Raw genomic sequence first — 18,698 nt, forward strand, 5'->3', positions numbered from 1 at the left:
GGGTTTCAGATGGAAGTTGTTGGAAGAAATTTCTGTAGATATAAATAGAAAATGTCCTGGCTAACTTCCGTTCCGAATAGTCCATGGTCTGCTTCTTATGTTCAATTGCAGTGAAGTTCCTTTCCTATTATATGACATGCTAACTCACATCTGTTTTCCAATAGATATTGATAATTCAACTAATGAGCAGATGTCTCGGTTTTGGTACCCAACATTGGAGGACTACAATGATTTGATTGAGTATGGAGATGCTTTTGCAATTGCTACCCGTATGGATTCTATTGATGAGATTCCACCATTGGATATGGTGATGGATTCTTAGGATATTAGTATTCTTGAGAGGTCTTATAAATATTTCCATTTTATATACTCTTTATGGTTGTGGAAAATATTTCCATTTTTTCCTCTATACATATTATGTGTCTTTATGGTAATACTTTAAAATTATGTTTGTATCAATCTTTGTGATGTAAAATATTTAATATTGTTTCCGCTAAAGTTTTCTTATTTACATGTAAATGTTTCACGATGTTATGAATTTTTCTTTGTTTGTATAACTATAATTCCTATGATTTATGTTATACATATTATTTGTATTGGTTTTTCTCATTGATTCTCAGACAATGTTATATGTTTGTACATTTTAATATTTATATTTATATTTTGATAGTATATATAGTTCCAAATTTTTAGATTGTTGTGTCCCAATAGTATGGGTTCCATTTTGGTTGTAATATGATATATGGAAATTTAGACATTTTTGTTTAAGCCGATTGGAAGAATTCATTTCTTTTTTTTGCCATTTTGGAATTTTTTGTCTCTGTTTTTAGGCATTTGGAAAAAGCCTTATACATTTTGATAAGTTTATATGGTTGGAAAAAATATAACATATACACTTTTTGTGTTCCATGTTTATGATTCCGTAATGAATATTTTATTATTCATTATAGACATGTCATATGAAGGCACAGACATGCATACAAGAAAAAGAACTTTGTCATCACAATCACGTGAGAGGTCTAATGAAAGTCATCGTTTATGGTATCAACAAAATAAGGATGCCATAAATGAGTGTAGGAGAGCTACATATAACATAAAAATGAGTGAAGCCACTCTTCAAAATGATTCTATATTTCCTTGTAAGTATTGTACTATGGACGATATAATGGAAAGAACATTTCCTGTTGATAGTTCATTATCAGGATATGCTCCTCTTCCACATAATCTCGTTGTTTGATGATCTTCTAAAAATGTTCATAACTTTGGGGAAACATCTTGCAATCAGGAAGAATGCCATATCAATATTGTGGATGCAAATGTCCACTCTAACCCTTCCTTGTGTCCAATTGAATTTTCTTATGGCCAAAGGTTACAAAACATCCATGGTGGAGGTAATAATGAAATTTTCTATGATGATTTGGATGATAGTTTACTTGGCCATTTGTTTGATAATTTGGATCCAGTTTCTTGAAAGAAAATACCATCAAATCCCGCTCCTCAAAGTAATGTGGTCCCACCAAGAGAATCAGTCATCCCTAATAGCATTTCGCATGGCACAATGGAGGTAACACAATTATATTTTGATTTTCGCTGCAATAGTGGTTCTTCTACTACATTCCTATATTTACAAAGTTTTTTTTTATAGACGAATGCAAATTTTCAATGTTTTTGATTTCCTTTTCATTTTTTAAATTTCTAATTTCTTAGACATTGAATTTTATGGCGTATTTTATTTTCTTTGAATAGGACACAAGTCATTCCAATAGAGGCATACAAATTAACTTCATAGATGTTCCATCTACTGATGTTGGAAGTGAAGAGGAATAATCTCATAGCATTCATCGACATCGCCAAACAAATGTAAATTTTGAATGCATTTGATAATTTTCTCATTTTTTCATTTACATTTGCCTGGAAATTGTGTTTTGTAACATTTCATGGAGAAACCATGATCTCATCTCGTTAGGTGGGCGAATTGGGATCCAAAAGATCAAATTGTAAAACTAATGTAGATGTTCAATGTAATTGATTTAATTTCAATTTTTGAATCTTTAATTTCTGGAAATTTAGTTTTATAACGTATTTTATTTTTTTTAAATAGGAAACAACTCATTTGAATAGAGATAAAGAAACTACATCCAAAAATGTTCCATCCATTGTTCTTAGAATCCAAGAGCAACCATCTCATAACCCTCATCCACATGAGGACACAAATGTAAATTTTGAATGCATTTGATTATTTTTCATTTTCTTCATTTATAATTAGTTGGAAATTAAATTTTAAAGTCCTTTATGACAAAGATACCTTTATATCCTCTCAGGTTCACGAAATGTAGACCATAAATTTGGAAATACATGCTCATAGATCCATTCCACATGCTTCAAATTTGCGAAGGGAATCTCATTTTCTTGAAGATGAAGTAAATGTTAGAAGAGATTTTACTCATATGAAATGGTTTTCAACATGATTCACTGAGTAGAGATCATATTCATTTTGATGAAAACATGATTGCAGTGCATAAAAGGTTTTGAGAAAAGATAGATAGCTTGTCAGTTGTCCAAATGTGCCACATTTGCCAAGAATCATATCGCGGAATCCTTGTTGTGAGACATTCTTAAGGACTTGTTTGTAGATGATGTAAGAGTGAAAGAGGAGCCCATCGTTTTTGGCGATATAATAACATGGATCCTGGTGAGCAACCTCATATTTTAAGAGTTCTTACTCAATTTGAAGAAATGATAATGGCAGGTGTGAGTCCTTTTTTGCAAGTGACACATGCTCGAGGTGGGAAATATAAGTATAGTGGTCATACAATTAGATTTCTAATTGACTTTCTAATTGTGAAGAGACATGGCACTGAGTCTAAATATTATGAATGTTATGTCAAAAGATCTCGAGTGATGGCTGCATTGATTTTCAAAATCCAACGTGATCAATACTATCGAAATGTTGTAATTGATTATAATTCAGTGAATGCGCTGCCCAAAAGATCAACAAATGTCTCCTCCAGGGAAAGTCTTGTGGAACAAATTCAACACTGTTGTCACTCTTGACACAATATTCCGCCAACAAGGGAATAATTAGAAACAATCTTGTTTTCGTAGAGTACATAAGAAACGTACAACCTGTTCTTAAATATTTGGAGTTTCTTATGTCTCGGGATGATATGAGGTTGCATCCTAGAGAAAGAGATTTATTTAATGCAGTAATTCGCATGTTTCCAACAAATATTTTGGTCTCCTTGCACAATAGGCATATGTTAAAATCATTAAATTCTCTAATTACATGATGTGTTGCTGAGTATTCAAGGCATTCAGAAATCGGTGGTGTTGATGATGATCAATTGGACTATGAAGTTTTGTTGTGTCGTGGTCAACGTATTATGTTGACATGTAATTTATGGGTTGAAGCTGGCTTGGTGAATGGTGCACTTAGTTTTTTTAAGGATATATTCTATCTGCCTACCTCTAAGCCACCTCAACTTCCAATGTTCACAACTGTTGTTTTTTATAAGTATGTTGGTGTTCCATTTGATGCAAGAAATCTAAACATTGTCCCTATCACCCCAATGATAAGATGAAATTGAAAAAAAAATCCTTTGAAGATGGCATGGGCTCTTACAATCCACAAGTCACAGGGATTGACTTTAGAACGAGTGTCGGTTGATATTGTGAATAAAGAGTAGCAAGGCTTTACCTTCATAGCCATATCAAGAGTGAAATAAATAGATGGTTTATGCATTGCACCGCCTTTTTCTTTCCAACGTTATGCCAAGATGAAAGATAGTGCATATGTTACAATTAGGAAGAAGGAAGAGGAGCGATTGAAGTCCATATCACTATGAAATAAAACTAATAACATTGTGACCTTCTTTATAGTTTTGAACTTCAATTTTGTAGTGGAATTATTTGATGTACACAAAACAAAAAATATATGCTAAGAATCAATGTTCTTTCGTGGTTGTAATGTTGGTTAAATTGATTATTTTAAACACTAATGTTGTTTTTATGTACAAAACTGTATAGCTCTGGTCTTAAAATGTCCTATTATGTTGTTCTTCTTTAAATCCAATGTGTGCAATTTAGATGTGTTTTTTTCATTTATGTTGCTTTGCTGCAATGGGAGTGTCACTATTTTATATCTTTCCCTTGCATTTTTTATTGTTGTGGTCTTCTGTGTGAATCCATTCACTTTGTTCACATATTTTGTAAATGAAAATATTTTTACATTTATAATATTATTGTTGGGATTTCATGTTCTAGGTATTTATATCAATATTCTTGAGATTTATAATATTAATACATTCATGTATTGATATCAATGTATTTATGGCCTAAATTCTATTTATTGTTTACAATGTAGTGATATAAATGTGTTATTATTAATGTAATGATGATTTATAATGTTTTAGTGCTTTATGGTTTGCAATGTGGTTCTTATATTGGTTTTGGTTTATGTTTTTTATTACTTTTTTTTGTAACAGCATTGATTATGTTTATATATTGATGCCATTGATTTAGGGTTTAGGTTTGGTTTACTATTTCCTTGGGTTTATAATATTAAACGATTAGGTTTATTTGTTCTTTAAGTTTGTAATATTAATAATTCCTTTGGTTTATCATTAATAATTCCTTCGGTTTATAATTTATTCCCTTTGTTTTATTAATCCCCAATATTAAGGTTTAAATAATAGTCCTAAGGTTTAATATTAATCCCTTACATTTACGATGTTTATTCCTTCAATTTATTGACATGCTAATTTCATAATATTAACAATCCCTAGGGTTTATTGATCCATTAGGTTTATAATATTCATGGTCACATGGGTTGATCAATCTGTTTAGTTTAAAAAATTAATTCCTATTAATCCCTTGCCATTTTTGATCCCTTTTGTTTATAATATTTTTCCCTTGGGTTGATTAATTCCCAATGGTTTATAATATCAAATTATTGGTTTTCTTCGTTCTTCAACTTTTTAATATTAATAATTCCTTGGGTTCATAATCCCTTGAGGTTTTAGTGTTAATCCCTTGGGTTTATTATTCCTTTGGGTTTATTATATCAATCACATGGGTTCATTATTCCCTTAGGTAATTGGGAGTCTCTTATGCTTGGGCTGATGTGAGGTTGCGTCCTAGAGAAAGAGATTTATTTAATGTAGCAGTTCACATGTTTCCAACAAATAATCAAGTCTCCTTCCATACTAGGTATATGTTAAAATCATTAAGTTATCCAATTGCATGATGTGTTACTGAGCATTGAAGGCATTTAGAAATCAGTGGTGTTGATGATGATCAATTGGACTGTGAAGACTTGTTGTGCCGTGGTCAGCGAGTTATGTTGACATGTAATTTATGGGTTGAAGCTCGCTTGGTGAATGGTGCACTTGGTGTTGTTAAGGATATATTCCGTTAGCTTTATAATACGAAAATCAATGATGGTCTATCATGTTTATTTTAATGTTTATAATATTTTTCTTGAGGTTTGTATACGCTGGGTTTATAATATTAGTCCCTTGGGTTTAATATTATTCCCTTGGGTTCATCACCCCTTAGGGTTTTAGTACTAATCCTTTCATTTTATTATTCCTTTCGGTTTCTCATATTAATCCATTAGGTTTATTATTCCATTAGGTTTATAATATCGATCATGGTGAACCATTGTCAATCATAGCCAACCATGGTCAACCATGCTTGAATGTCACATTGTCACAAGGATTTCATAATCATGGAAATAAATGATGTTTATTTTAGTGTTTGTAATATTTATATTTGGGTTTACGAATGTTGGGTTTATAATATTAGTCCATTGGGTTTAATATTATTCCCTTGGGTTGATAATCCCTTGGGGTTTTAGTATTAATCCCTTGGGTTTATTATTCATTTGGGTTTATAATATCAATCCCTTGGGTCTATTATTACCTCGTGTTTATAATATCAATCATGGTCAACCATGGTTGAATGTCACATTGTCACAAGGTGATGTAGGGTTACCCCCGCTTACACCCACAATATGCATGTGAAATGCATCAGCCCATTTGTCCCAGGCATTTTAAATCTCTAAGGAGTCAAAATATCTAACCTCCAATGGTTAAAGCCCTATTAATCAACATAGGCTAACAACCATACAATATTCACTTATCGGGACTTTAATCACCCATTAACCTTCAAATAAGTCTTTATTAAAGCCTTTCTTTTAAATCCTTCCTATCAGACTAAAACCCTCTCATTAACCTTTATATATGTTAATATCAGGATTTTCTTTACCCTTCTAAACCTTCTCTACCCCTTAACCACACACACACACACACACTCACACACACACACACATATATATATATATAACCATTCCTTCTTTAAACCTTGGTTATATATGTTTAAACGTATAAGCCTTTCATCAGTGCTATTTTCCTTCATAAACATTTTACAAAGGAAATGCCCACAAAACATACCTTTCCACTTTATACGACCTCTGCACGAATTTCGAGGTTTCACCTTTATCGCTAGTTGTAATCGCCATAGTCTGCTGTCACATTAACATGTGGTTCCCATCTTGGCCAATATGCAATTAACCTTGGAACTCAAAAAATATTAACTACACCATATAATACCATCGGGTCCGCTCTTTTGTATGTCGCCTTACTTCTCTACCATTGATCTTCTCTCGAAAGGTCCAATAGTTGACGGTAGATTTCGGATTGACATGACACATGGGGGTTAACCGCCCGATAAAGCAGTTTCCTCACACTCCTCCACTGCTACGTGTCCTTCGATTTTTGGAATCAGAGCCAAAACTCTCGATACCGCTTACCACTTCTTTTCCATGCGAAATACCACTGGAGGTTATAAACCCGCCTTTTTACTGTGTTAACTCCTACGCTCTTCTATATGCAGTGACCTTCGATCTACTCCATTGGATGGTTCTGATAGTTCCTTTAAGTTACTCTGTTGTTTAATCTGGACCGTTGGTCATTGAGATGCAATGGTTGCTATACGGAAATGCCTCACATCTCAGCTTGTCCCTTTTTTACTTTGACTTTATGCTAATTTCATTGTTTCCTCTCTGGGTTTGGGGTTTTCTTCAGGGTTTATATTTATAATATTATTGTTGGGATTTCATGTTCTACGTGTTTATGTCAATATTCTTGAGAATTATACTATTAATACATTCATGTATTGATATCAATGTACTTATGGCTTAAATTCTATTTATTATTTATAATGTAGTGATATAAATGTGTTATTATTAATGTAATGATGATTTATCATGTTTTAGTGCTTTATGGTTTGCAATGTGCTTCTTATATTGGTTTTCGTTTATGTTTTTTTTTGTTATAACATTATTTATGTTTATATATTGATGCCATGGATTTAGGGCTTAGGTTTGGTTTACTATTTCCTTGGGTTTGTAACATTAAACGATTAGGTTTATTTATTCTTTAAGTTTGTAATATTAATAATTCCTTTGGTTTATCATTTATTCCCTTTGTTTTATTAATCCCCAATATTAAGGTTTAAGTAATAGTCCTAAGGTTTAATATTAATCCCTTACATTTACAGTGTTTATTCCTTCAATTTATTGACGTGCTACTTTCATAATATCAACAATCCCTAGGGTTTATTGATCCATTAGGTTTATAATATTCATAGTCACATGGGTTGATCAATCCGTTAGGTTTAAAAAATTAATTCCTATTAATCCCTTGACATTTTTGATCCCTCTGGTTTCTAGGGTTTATTAATTCCCAATGGTTTATAATATCAAATTATTGGTTTTCTTTGTTCTTCAAATTTTTAATATTAATAATTCCTTGGGTTCATAATCCCTTGATGTTTTAGTGTTAATCCCTTGGGTTTATTATATCAATCCCTTGGGTTGATTATTCGCTTGGGTTTATATTATTAGTCCCTTTTGTTTAATAATATTTTCATAATATTAACAATCCCTAAGGTTTATTGATCCATTAGGTTTATAATATTCATAGTCATGTGGGTTGATCAATCCGTTCGGTTTAAAAAATTTATTCCTATTAATCCCTTGCCATTTTTGATCCCTTTGGTTTCTAATATTTTTCGCTTGGTTTTATTAATTCCCAATGGTTTATAATATCAAAATATTGGTTTTCTTCATTCTTCAACTTTTTAATATTAATAATGCCTTGGGTTCATAATCCCTTGAGGTTTTAGTGTTAATCCCTTGGGTGGATTATTCCCTTGGGTTTATATTATTAGTCCCTTTTGTTTAATAATATTTCCTTAGGTTCATAATCCCTTGGGGTTTTAGTATTAATCCCTTTGGTTTATAATATCAATTTCTTGGGTTCATTATTCCCGAGTCAAACATGATTTATTATAATGTTGACCATGGTCCAACATGGAATTGTGATAGGAATTGTCTCAATATGTAAATCAATGATGGTTGATCATGTTTATTTTAATGTCTATAATATTTTTCTTAGGGTTTATATACTTTTGGTTTATAATATTAGTCCCTTGGATTTAATATTGTTCCCTTGGGTTCATAATCCCTTGTGGTCTTAGTATTAATCCCTTCGTTTTATTATTCCTTTGGGTTTCTCATATTAATCCCTTGGGTTTATTATTCCCTTAGGTTTATAATATCGTTCATGGTAAACCATTGTCAATCATAGCCAACCATGCTTGAATGTCACATTGTAACAAGGATTGTCTCACCATGAAAATAAATAATAATCCCTTGGGTTTATTGTTCCTTTGGATTTATTAAATCAATCCCTTGGGTTTATATTATTAGTCCCTTTTGTTTAATAGTATTCCATTTGGTTCATAAGCCCTTGGGGTTTTAGTATTATTCCCTTGGGTTTATAATATAAATTGCTTGGGTTTATTATTCCTGAGTCAAACATGGTTTATTATGATGTCGATGATGGTCCAACATGGAATTGTGATAAGGATTGTCTCAATATGAGCATCAATGATGGTCGATCATGTTTATTTTAATGTTTATAATATTCGTCTTCGGGTTTATATGCATTGGGTTTAAAATATTAGTCCCTTCGGTTTAATATTATTCCCTTGGGTTCATAATCTCTTGGGGTTTTAGTATTAATCCCTTAGGTTTATAATATCAATCATGGTCAACCATCGTCAATCATAGCCAACCATGGTCAACTCCACTGGACGGTTGTTGCATTGTGACAAGGATTGTCTCATGATCAAAATAAACCATGTTTACTTTTGCGTTTGTAGTCTTTGTATTTTGGTTTATCATTATTGGTTTTATAATATTAGTCCCTTGGGCTTAATATTATTCCCTTGGGTTCATAATCCCTTGGGGTTTTAGTATTAATCCCTTGGGCTTAATATTATTCCCTTCGGTTCATAGTCCCTAGGGGTTATAGTATTAATCCCTAGGGGTTTTAGTATTAATGTTAATGAGTTGGGTTTTCTATTCCCTTAGGTTTATAATATGAAAATCAATGATGGTCGATCATGTTTATTTTAATTTTTATAATATTTGTCTTGGGGTTTATATACATTGGTTATAATATTAGTCCCTTGGATTTAATATTATTCCCTTAGGTTCTATTGAAGCCCCGAAAATATGGTCTACAACAAGGGGGATAGCCACCTGGTCCGAACCTTCGTTAGCAGCTCCTTTTCTGTTTGGTATAGTGGGTCCGACTGGGGATATGGGACCAGTTTCCCAATTTATGTGTGTTCGAAGAATTGATATTTCTTTTCTAAAATTTACTAAGTGGGATGCTCTAATTCTAACTCTAATCTAATAATATGCAAATTGTGTTCTAATAAGAAGAAATATCTAAGTCTACACTATCCCTGGGTGTAATCCTTCTGTTATGCAATCTAAAATGATTTCAGATAACAATTGGTAATAAAGATCATTCAACTGTTATGAGAAAAGAATTCAATAAAGATGAACCACTTTGTATAAAAAGTTAGACGAAATAGTTGTGAAAAACATATTGCATAATAAGCTACTCATATATTAAGCACAAATAAATAGCTATCACCATACAAAAGTGCCAAATGATAACTCAAGCATTCATGCATCAATATATAAACAACTGAACATGAATATCACTTTTAACACAAAGGCAGAAATAGTTAAGAGATAAAAGTACCATTTATAACTAGTCCTACTCATGAGCTTCAAGCGATAATGATTTATCTCCTCTTAATCCAACATCCACTAAGAGTACAGAAGTGCAACGTCGGTAGTAGATATTAAATACAGATATCAATAAATTCTGTTCCATTCATTCATCAAAACCTCCTTAGAGGGTACAAAAGTGCATGTTCTGGGGATGAGTTTTTGATAAATTTCAGAACCCTTCTCTAAATGCATGAGAAGGGTTTAAATACTACTAAGTAAATCTAAAAATAACTTATTACAAAAATGTAGGATGCGGTTTAAATGACCGTCCTCATTTCAGGCAAAAAATAAGACAAAATTAAAACTAAAACTGAATCTAAAATTAAAATTATTTACTAACTATTTCTATATCTGCTCCTTGAAATCGCATGCATTCAGCATCTGTTTGAGAAGATTCAGCTGACCAACTTCCGATTTTAGCTGTGCTGTGAAAACATAATTGGCAAGAGCTGGCACCATCTTCTCGGTAGAATTGATGATACACTTGAGAGTCATGCACTGGCTGTGTGGTTTTACCAAATATACCCAATAATAATCCCAATTCAACTTGGTTAACCTTTGGATTGATTCTGCCTTTTCTTGAGCCTTCTGTCTCCAGTCTGTTTGTAATTGTTGTTCATATATACATACCATTTTCAAGATATTTCTGACAAATACCACTAGTTTTAGGATTCAAATTTTACTTTTTACCTCTATCGTTTCTTTCTTAGAAATTTTTGGGCTTACAGATAACTGAGTGATTATAAGCTTTCCTTTTCAAGAAGTTTTGCTCAGCAATGTATGATTTGCACTAGGCACTAATCGCGCATCGGAAACTACCTCCGTTTCTTGACCTGGGCTTCCTTGGTGCATTTTTTGCCTTTTGCGTGTTTTCTTTTAGCGGATATAAAGCTCAAATTTTGTGAAAATAATGATTCCGTAAGCTCTTGACCTTGAGTTTTAAATTGTCTATTTTTTATATCAATGTTATCCAGTGTCCATTTAATCATATCCATGTATGGAAGAATTTTGTGTCTCACCGCTATCCTGTGAAAAGACGAACAAACTAGCTCTGTAATGGATGGCTCGGAAGAACCATGTGAGCCTGCAGTAGCCGTAACTTCCATCACTCTGGGATTTTCTTCCTCAAGTAGACTATACATGCCTTCCCAAGTAGAAATACCAGCGTCTCTGTTACAGGCGGTGTCTGTATACAAGGGCGCCATTTCTTTCTCTTCAGAACTCTGGGCTTTGCCTTTCTTTCCCATAATATCCTGCGTACTGTTTTGTATCGTTCTCTGTTCTCTGTTCCTGCAATTTACAAGTGAAGTGAGAATAATGATAAGGAAAGGTGACGGGAAAGCTTTAAATGCCGAAGACATATAAAATATACCACCTTACGTGAAATGGTTCTTTTGATAAGCACGAAACCCTATTTCATTAATGATCGACAACTAACTCATTAATTAGCATTAAAGCGCATAACCAGGTCTCAATTTATGGAAAATACTTTTTTGAACAACGAGCCCGAAAGATCTGCGATGAAGCGATTTTGCGATTTGCTTCGCAATATCGCAGATTGCAACATCGCAGAATCATGACATCGCTTGCTCGCTATATTGCAAATTCACCATATCGCATTATCACATTATCGCATTGCCGCTCTATCGCAAAATCACAATACCGCAATATTGCAATATCGCAATATCGTAGGATCATGGCATATGACAATTTTTGTTAATCTGTTTCCTATGAAGATATGCGCCATCGCATATCGGCAATTTAAAATTTTTCAGTGTAAGTGATATTTGATGCATGTGATGCGATATATGTTTGTAGTCTCGCATCGCGATCTCGCAATCTTGGAATTCGGCTTGCAAGGAGGTATCCATGATCCTTTTGCGATGCGATATTTCCTACGGAATAATTTTAATTTATCATAAAACTTAGATTTTTTATATTTTTCAAGGAGATTTTCCTAAGTTTATGATGGTAAGTTTTATTAAAAAGGAAATACAAGCACTAATTGAGTTTTTAAATTTTTGACTAAGGGTCCCCACTTATTGAGTATTAGGAATAACACTAAATAAGAGGGGGGGTTGTTGCTGGCCACAACAATTGGCGATTCACTTGGAAGAACCAGTTATATCTGCTTTTCTTTTGAATTTTCTAAACTTCCAAATTTTTTTTTTTCCAGAAAATTAAACTTTATTATAGAAAGACAAAGTACATTATGCTTTTACCTATCAATGATATTTTGTTTCTTCTATTTTTAATTTTGATTATTTACTCCCTCAAGCTAGTCCTTGTATCTACATCAGTCATTACTTGGTTTATAAAGATAAAAACAAATCCTTCTCTGTAAATTAGTTTTGAATATGCTCCTTTGTCGTAGGTAGAGCCTCTGCTACCAGCAGGCGTTCATAGCCTCGACAAGGTTACCTATTACCCAGCAATGATCCTATATCCTGCTTAGAGAAATTTAAAACTTTCAAAGAGAAATCCACAGCTACACTTATTGCTTTCATTTTCTTTTTTACCCTTAAAGAACAATGTCTTTGTTTGGTAGCCAATTTATGACACAGTCATTCACTTGATTTATGGCTTTGCTGAACAAGTTGGCTCGTGATAAGACCCCTTGTCTTTTGATTGCAACAATCTTGAGTCATTTCCCTGTTGTGGTATGCAGTATTGGCAAAGTCAGCAAGCTATAATATCTATGATCATGATAAGTCGGCTCATGATGAGACCTCTTACTCTTTAAGTTAAAGTGTATCTTTGGATCATTCTCTGAACATGATAGTTTCCTAGGTGGGGAGGAAGTCATTGTTTCCTTAAGACAGCTCTGGATGACAATGATAGAGTTTTTGGAAAGAGCTTTTCTATAGAGAATCTTCATTTTTGTTATTGATACCTTTCATTGGACTGTTACAAAACAATTTCTTACTAAAAGTCGTTTTTTGTCAAAGTTTATACAGTTGAAACTAGTATCATTTCTAGGCCTAGAGTATTTAACTGTATCTTTCAATAATAACGATTAATTTTCTAAAAGAGTTCTATTTATACAAGTTAAAAACAAAATCTAAAAGAGAATTTGTGTCTTTTTCGTGAATTCCTAATGTAACCATTTACAACCAGTTTTATTATGAAACTAAAACAACTACTCTACAAATTAGAAGAATGATCTCCTATGGAAAATATTTTTTGAGGATCTATTCGTTAACAGGTAAAGAATCTCTTTTTCCTGTTAAATACTGTAACATAAAAGTAGACAGACCTATGACTTCTATGATTTGGAAAGGGCCAAGCCACATTTGTTGAAATTTTGTATGTTTCCCTTTTTCCTCATGAGCCTTGTCCCATTTTAAAACTAAATCTCCCATCTGAAAATCTTTTCTGGATATCATGTTGGAATCAAAAGAGGCTTTTACTAATGCTTGATTATGAGCGTGAGTTATTTTGGCCTGTTCTCATTGTTCTTCTAACTTAATTATTTCCAGTTTCCTTAGTTGTAAGGAAGAAGTTTGTTCTTCATCAATATATTGAACTAAGGCCAAAGAGGGGATTTCTAAATGAGTTGGAAGAACCACTTCTTTCCCATAAACTAAATTAAAGGGAGAAGTGCCGATGGAGGCTTTCTGTGTTATTCGATCTACCCATAAAGTATATATTAAAGATTTGTGCCAATTCTTATGATTTTGATCAATGGTTTGCTTAATGATTCTGATTAAATTCTTATTTGTAGATTCAGCTAATCCATTCCCTTGTGGGTAGTAATTGGCAGAGTATTTAAGCTTGAAACCCCTTTTGAGTGCAAATTCAGTCATCGCATTACCAAAAAAATATGATGCGTTATCAAACATTAAAGCAGAAGGCAACCCAAACCTGGTGATTATGAAATGATCTATGAACTTGATGATATTTTCAGCATTAGCTGTCTTGAGTGGAACTGCTTCTACCCATTTAGTAAAGTAATCTATTGCTGTAAGGATATATCTATGATGTTTAGAAGAGTGAGGAATGATCTCACCTATTATTTTTAATCCCCACTTATCGAAAGGCTACTCAATGTTAACTGGTTGTAGTGGCAAGGATGGTTTCTTTTGTCTCCCAGCAGTGGTTTGACAGACTTGACATTTCCTCACGTAGTTATGTGAGTCTTTGAATAATGTGGGCCAGTAATAGCCTGCGCGTAAGATTTTATGAGCAGTAGCATCTCCAGCATAGTGTCCACCTATTGGCCCATCGTGGAGTTCCTACAAGACTTTTTCAGCTTCAGATTTCTCAAGACATCTAAGGAGAACATAATCATAATTTATTCCAAAAAGAACATCATTCACGAGATGATATTGTTTGGCTTTCAACCTTAGAGCTCTTTTCTTGGTATGATTGAGGTTTGAAGGAGCGTATCCATTCTTTAAATAAAAAATGATATCAGCATATAGTCACTCAACATTGTTTAGGCTTATATTGTACATTTGTATCTCTGCAGATGGAATTTCGGTCATAAGCGATGCTCCGGCCAGCATTTTGCAAAAGCCTTGACCTTTTACAATACTTGCTAGTTTGATTTCTACGTCATATTCCTGTAAGGCAGTAACCCAATTGGCTCTTTTCTCACCCACATCCTTTTGTACTAGAAGATTTCTTACTGCCAGAAATGGTACTATGATTTTTGTAAGTGTTTTGAGTAAAAAAGGTTTGAAATATTTAATTTCTTTGAAAATAGCATAAGCTTGTTTCTCCACATCTGAATAATTCAACTCAGCCCCTTGTAAATTGGAACTAAAAAAAACAATTGGGGCTTCTGCCTTTTCTTGATTTTCTTGAGTGAGTATCACAACATATGATCTATTAGAGGCAAATGTATATAAAACAAAAGGATCGGAAAAATTTGGAGTTGCTAAAGATGGAGCATTAACAATTGCTTGTTTGATCAGATTGAATGCCTCATGTTCATCTTTGCCCCATTTAAAGTTTGAGTTCTTTTTAATCATTGCTTGTAAAGGAGACACGATTCTTAAAAAATCTGGAACAAATCACTTTACAAAGTTAATCTGGCCAAGAAAATATTGCATGGCTTTCTTGTTGTGAGGTAGGGGTACTGCGGAAATCCCCTTGATTCTGTCAGGATCAATGTGAATTCAAGATTTTGACACTATGAATCCAAGAAGTTTTCCTTCACTTAATGCGAAAAAGGATTTTTTCGGGTTAAGTGAAATTCCATACCTTCGACAACGTTGGAAGATTTGTTTTAAATCTCTAAGATGATTGTTTCGTTTCTTGGAATATACAGTTATATCATCCAAATAGATTACCACTAATATATTAACTAAACCCTTGAATACGATGTTGATGTCTCTCTGAAATGTGGAACCAGCGTTAATCAGACCAAATGGCATCTTTTGATATGCGTATGTACCCCATTTAATTCTGAATGTGGTTTTTAATTGATCATTGGGATGCACCAACACTTGATTGTATCTTGAGAATCCATCCAAGAAGGACATTAATTCTGACCCCGCGAATGCCTGCAGTATTTGTTCCATGGGAGGCAAAGAAAAATTATCCTTTTGGCAGGCTTTGTTAAGATTTCGAAAGTCAATGTAGATTCTAATATCTTCGTTTTTCTTTCTAACAGGGACCATATTGGAAACCCATTTGGAATGTCAAATGGGAAAAATTATTTTGGCTTTCAATAACTTATTGAGTTCAGATTTGATCTGGTTTTCTAGATTGGGATGGATCTTTCTCAACTTTTGTTGGACAGGTTTTTCATCATCTATCATTGGATTAGTATGTTGGATGATGGAGGTGTCGTATGTTTTAAGTTCATCGTAATTCCAAGAAAAGACACTTTTGTATTGTCTTAAGAGATGAATATACGCTAATTTTTCTTCAGGAGCTAGACCAAGGCCTAGATTGATATTCTGTGGTTTGTTATTAGTTCCTAGATTTACTAATTCATAGTTCAAAGTTGAACTTTGGAGTTTTGAATTGGTAAATCTTTTGAATCGATCTTTCAAATCATAAAGGTCCTCTAACTTGACTACTAACTTAGGTAGGGCATTGTTAGTGCTATCTTGTTGCAATTGTCGGTCATGTTGGTCTTCGTCAATTATTTGATTGGTGTAGGATCCTTCATATCTGAGGAAACTCACGATATCAGGATCATAATTGAAAATCCTCCAATAGTAATGTTATCAGGAATAGATGGTCTAAAAATTAATTCAATTGAAAATTGATCAGGGCTAAAATCTTCTGAAGGAATGAGCTTGGAAGCTACATTAGCTAAGAGGTCTGCACTAGCATTCTGGAGTCTAGGAATTGATGAAATATTAAATGCCATAAAGTTTTCAATCATATCTTGAACTAAAGATTGGTAATGTTTTAAATGACATGATAAACAATGTATAGTATTACGTACCTGCCTGATTACGATTTCAGAATATTCGAAAACTTGAAGGTATTTGATGTCTAATCCAATTGCTTTGTATAATCCTTGGACTAAAGCCTCATATTCTGCAGTATTGTTGGTGCAATCAAATTCGAGTCTGCAAGTTAGCATAGTTTTATCTCCTTTTGGACTTATTACACGCATCCTACTCCTGCTCCTTCGTTAGACTTAGAACCGTCAAAAAACAATTTCCAAAATAAAGATTTATTTACAGGACTGTCTATAAAATTAATACATTTAGAACTATCTGTTTGAGAGAAATTTTCTACTTGAGATAAAACAGAATGTTCTAAGTAAGGTGAATTATGAGAATTAGAATTTCCTAGGAAAGAATCTACTGAGTAGTTGCCAATGATGTTATTGTTGTATGCTACTGGTTCATTTTCTCCCTCTAGTTCTGTTACTATGTATTTCTGATGTCTTTCCCGCTCAACTTTTATTTGATTTGGTTTACCATTGTAAGGGAGCCACATGTGTGACCAGTCAGTTGCAAAGTATCCATGAAATTTTTCTGACCAATCTCTTCTGAGAATTAAGCCATAAAATTCTGGAATATCAGCAACTAAAATGTCGATAACTTGACATAACTTTGGGTTGGATGACATCCTTATGTTAACCTGATTTAATTCGCCAATCACTTTGACTTGTGATCGATCTAATTGAACTATGCGCACAACGAATTTTTGTGGTTGAATGTTCAATTTTGCACATATTGACTTTGGTAAAATATTTGATGAAGCTCTAGAATCCACTAAGAAATTATGCAACTTTTTATTGAAAATTTCATAAGAAAGAAGAATTGGGGGAGTATGAGATCTCGATCTTCCTCCAATTAAGGTGATATCGTTTGGATCAACTTTATTAATCGCATTAGTTGGAGGTCTTCCCATGTCATGGGAAGTTTGAGAGATTAAAGTGGCAAACAAAGGTGCAACTGGTACAACATGTAATTCTTTCAAAAGTACCTTTTGTTGGTGTTTTAACTTGCTCAATTCGTAAAAAATGATATTGGCCCTAGTCTTTTTCATGTCTTCTATGATATTATACTCCATTTCATCCAAAATGATCAGCGTTTTAGATGGAGTTGATGGGTCTGTTTGGACTGGGCTGGTTTGAGTCGCTTTATGTGTCGTTTTCTTGGCTGCGACTTTATCCTTAGTCATCGAGCTTGTGCTCTTTGGCTTAGGTGTAGTTTGAGGAGGATCAAGTTGATTTCTATTGCGAGTAATAACCGGGGATGCCTCTTGATCCTCTTCATCTGGGAGGATGAAATCCCACATACCTTGTAACTCTACAACTTCTTCTTCATCGGTATGTTCCTCAGTAGTGATTTCCTCTTCTTCTTCTTCGGATTCAACACTTGTAATAGCGTTAGGGGGTTTGGAATCGGTCGAAGGGTTTCTTTTAAAAGGTCTGTAGGGAATTTTAGAAGAAGTTTCTGCCACTTGTTTCTTAATGTCGACGATCCCATTAGACATGGTCTTCAAAACCTTTTTCAATCCTTCTAAATTGAATGGATCTTTCGATTGTTTTTCTTGGGATCTTCCTTGAAAGTAACCTTCTTGGATTTTCGTTCTTCTAACACGTTTTTCTTTTCTAGGGCCACAATACATTTCTCTGCTGCTATTGCTTCTTTCATATTTTCAACTAAAGTTGTTTTCTTAGCCCTATCAAAGAAGATTGCTATGTTTGATGGTAAAGCAGTGATGTACCATTCACTGAACACTTCTTCGCTAGGCTTGGAAGCAGTAGGAATTTTGTTTAAGATTTTATTGAAACATAAATTGAAATCTTTGATAGGTTCTTTTGACTCGGCCCTAAGGTTAGACAAGTCATTAATCAGTGTCACTGTAGACCTATCATCACCAAACTTAGTCAAGAATTGTTCTTGGAAAATTTCCCAACTAGTAATAGATCCAAATGGTAATGAGAAATACCATGATCTGGTTGTTCCTTGCAGAGTATAAGGGAAAATTCGAACAACAACATCTTCGTTGGTAACTCCATTGAGATTTATGGATAGCATAAAATTATTTATATGTTCTTTCGCTAGCATGCCTACCTCAGGGTTAAACTTAGGTAGCCATTTTTCAGGATGGGTCGGTA

The sequence above is a fragment of the Pinus tabuliformis genome, chromosome 5_2, assembly GCF_031772625.1.
Source record: "Pinus tabuliformis cultivar Carrire ecotype Pingquan chromosome 5_2, CPIR1, whole genome shotgun sequence".
In the NCBI taxonomy this organism is placed as follows: domain Eukaryota; kingdom Viridiplantae; phylum Streptophyta; class Pinopsida; order Pinales; family Pinaceae; genus Pinus; species Pinus tabuliformis.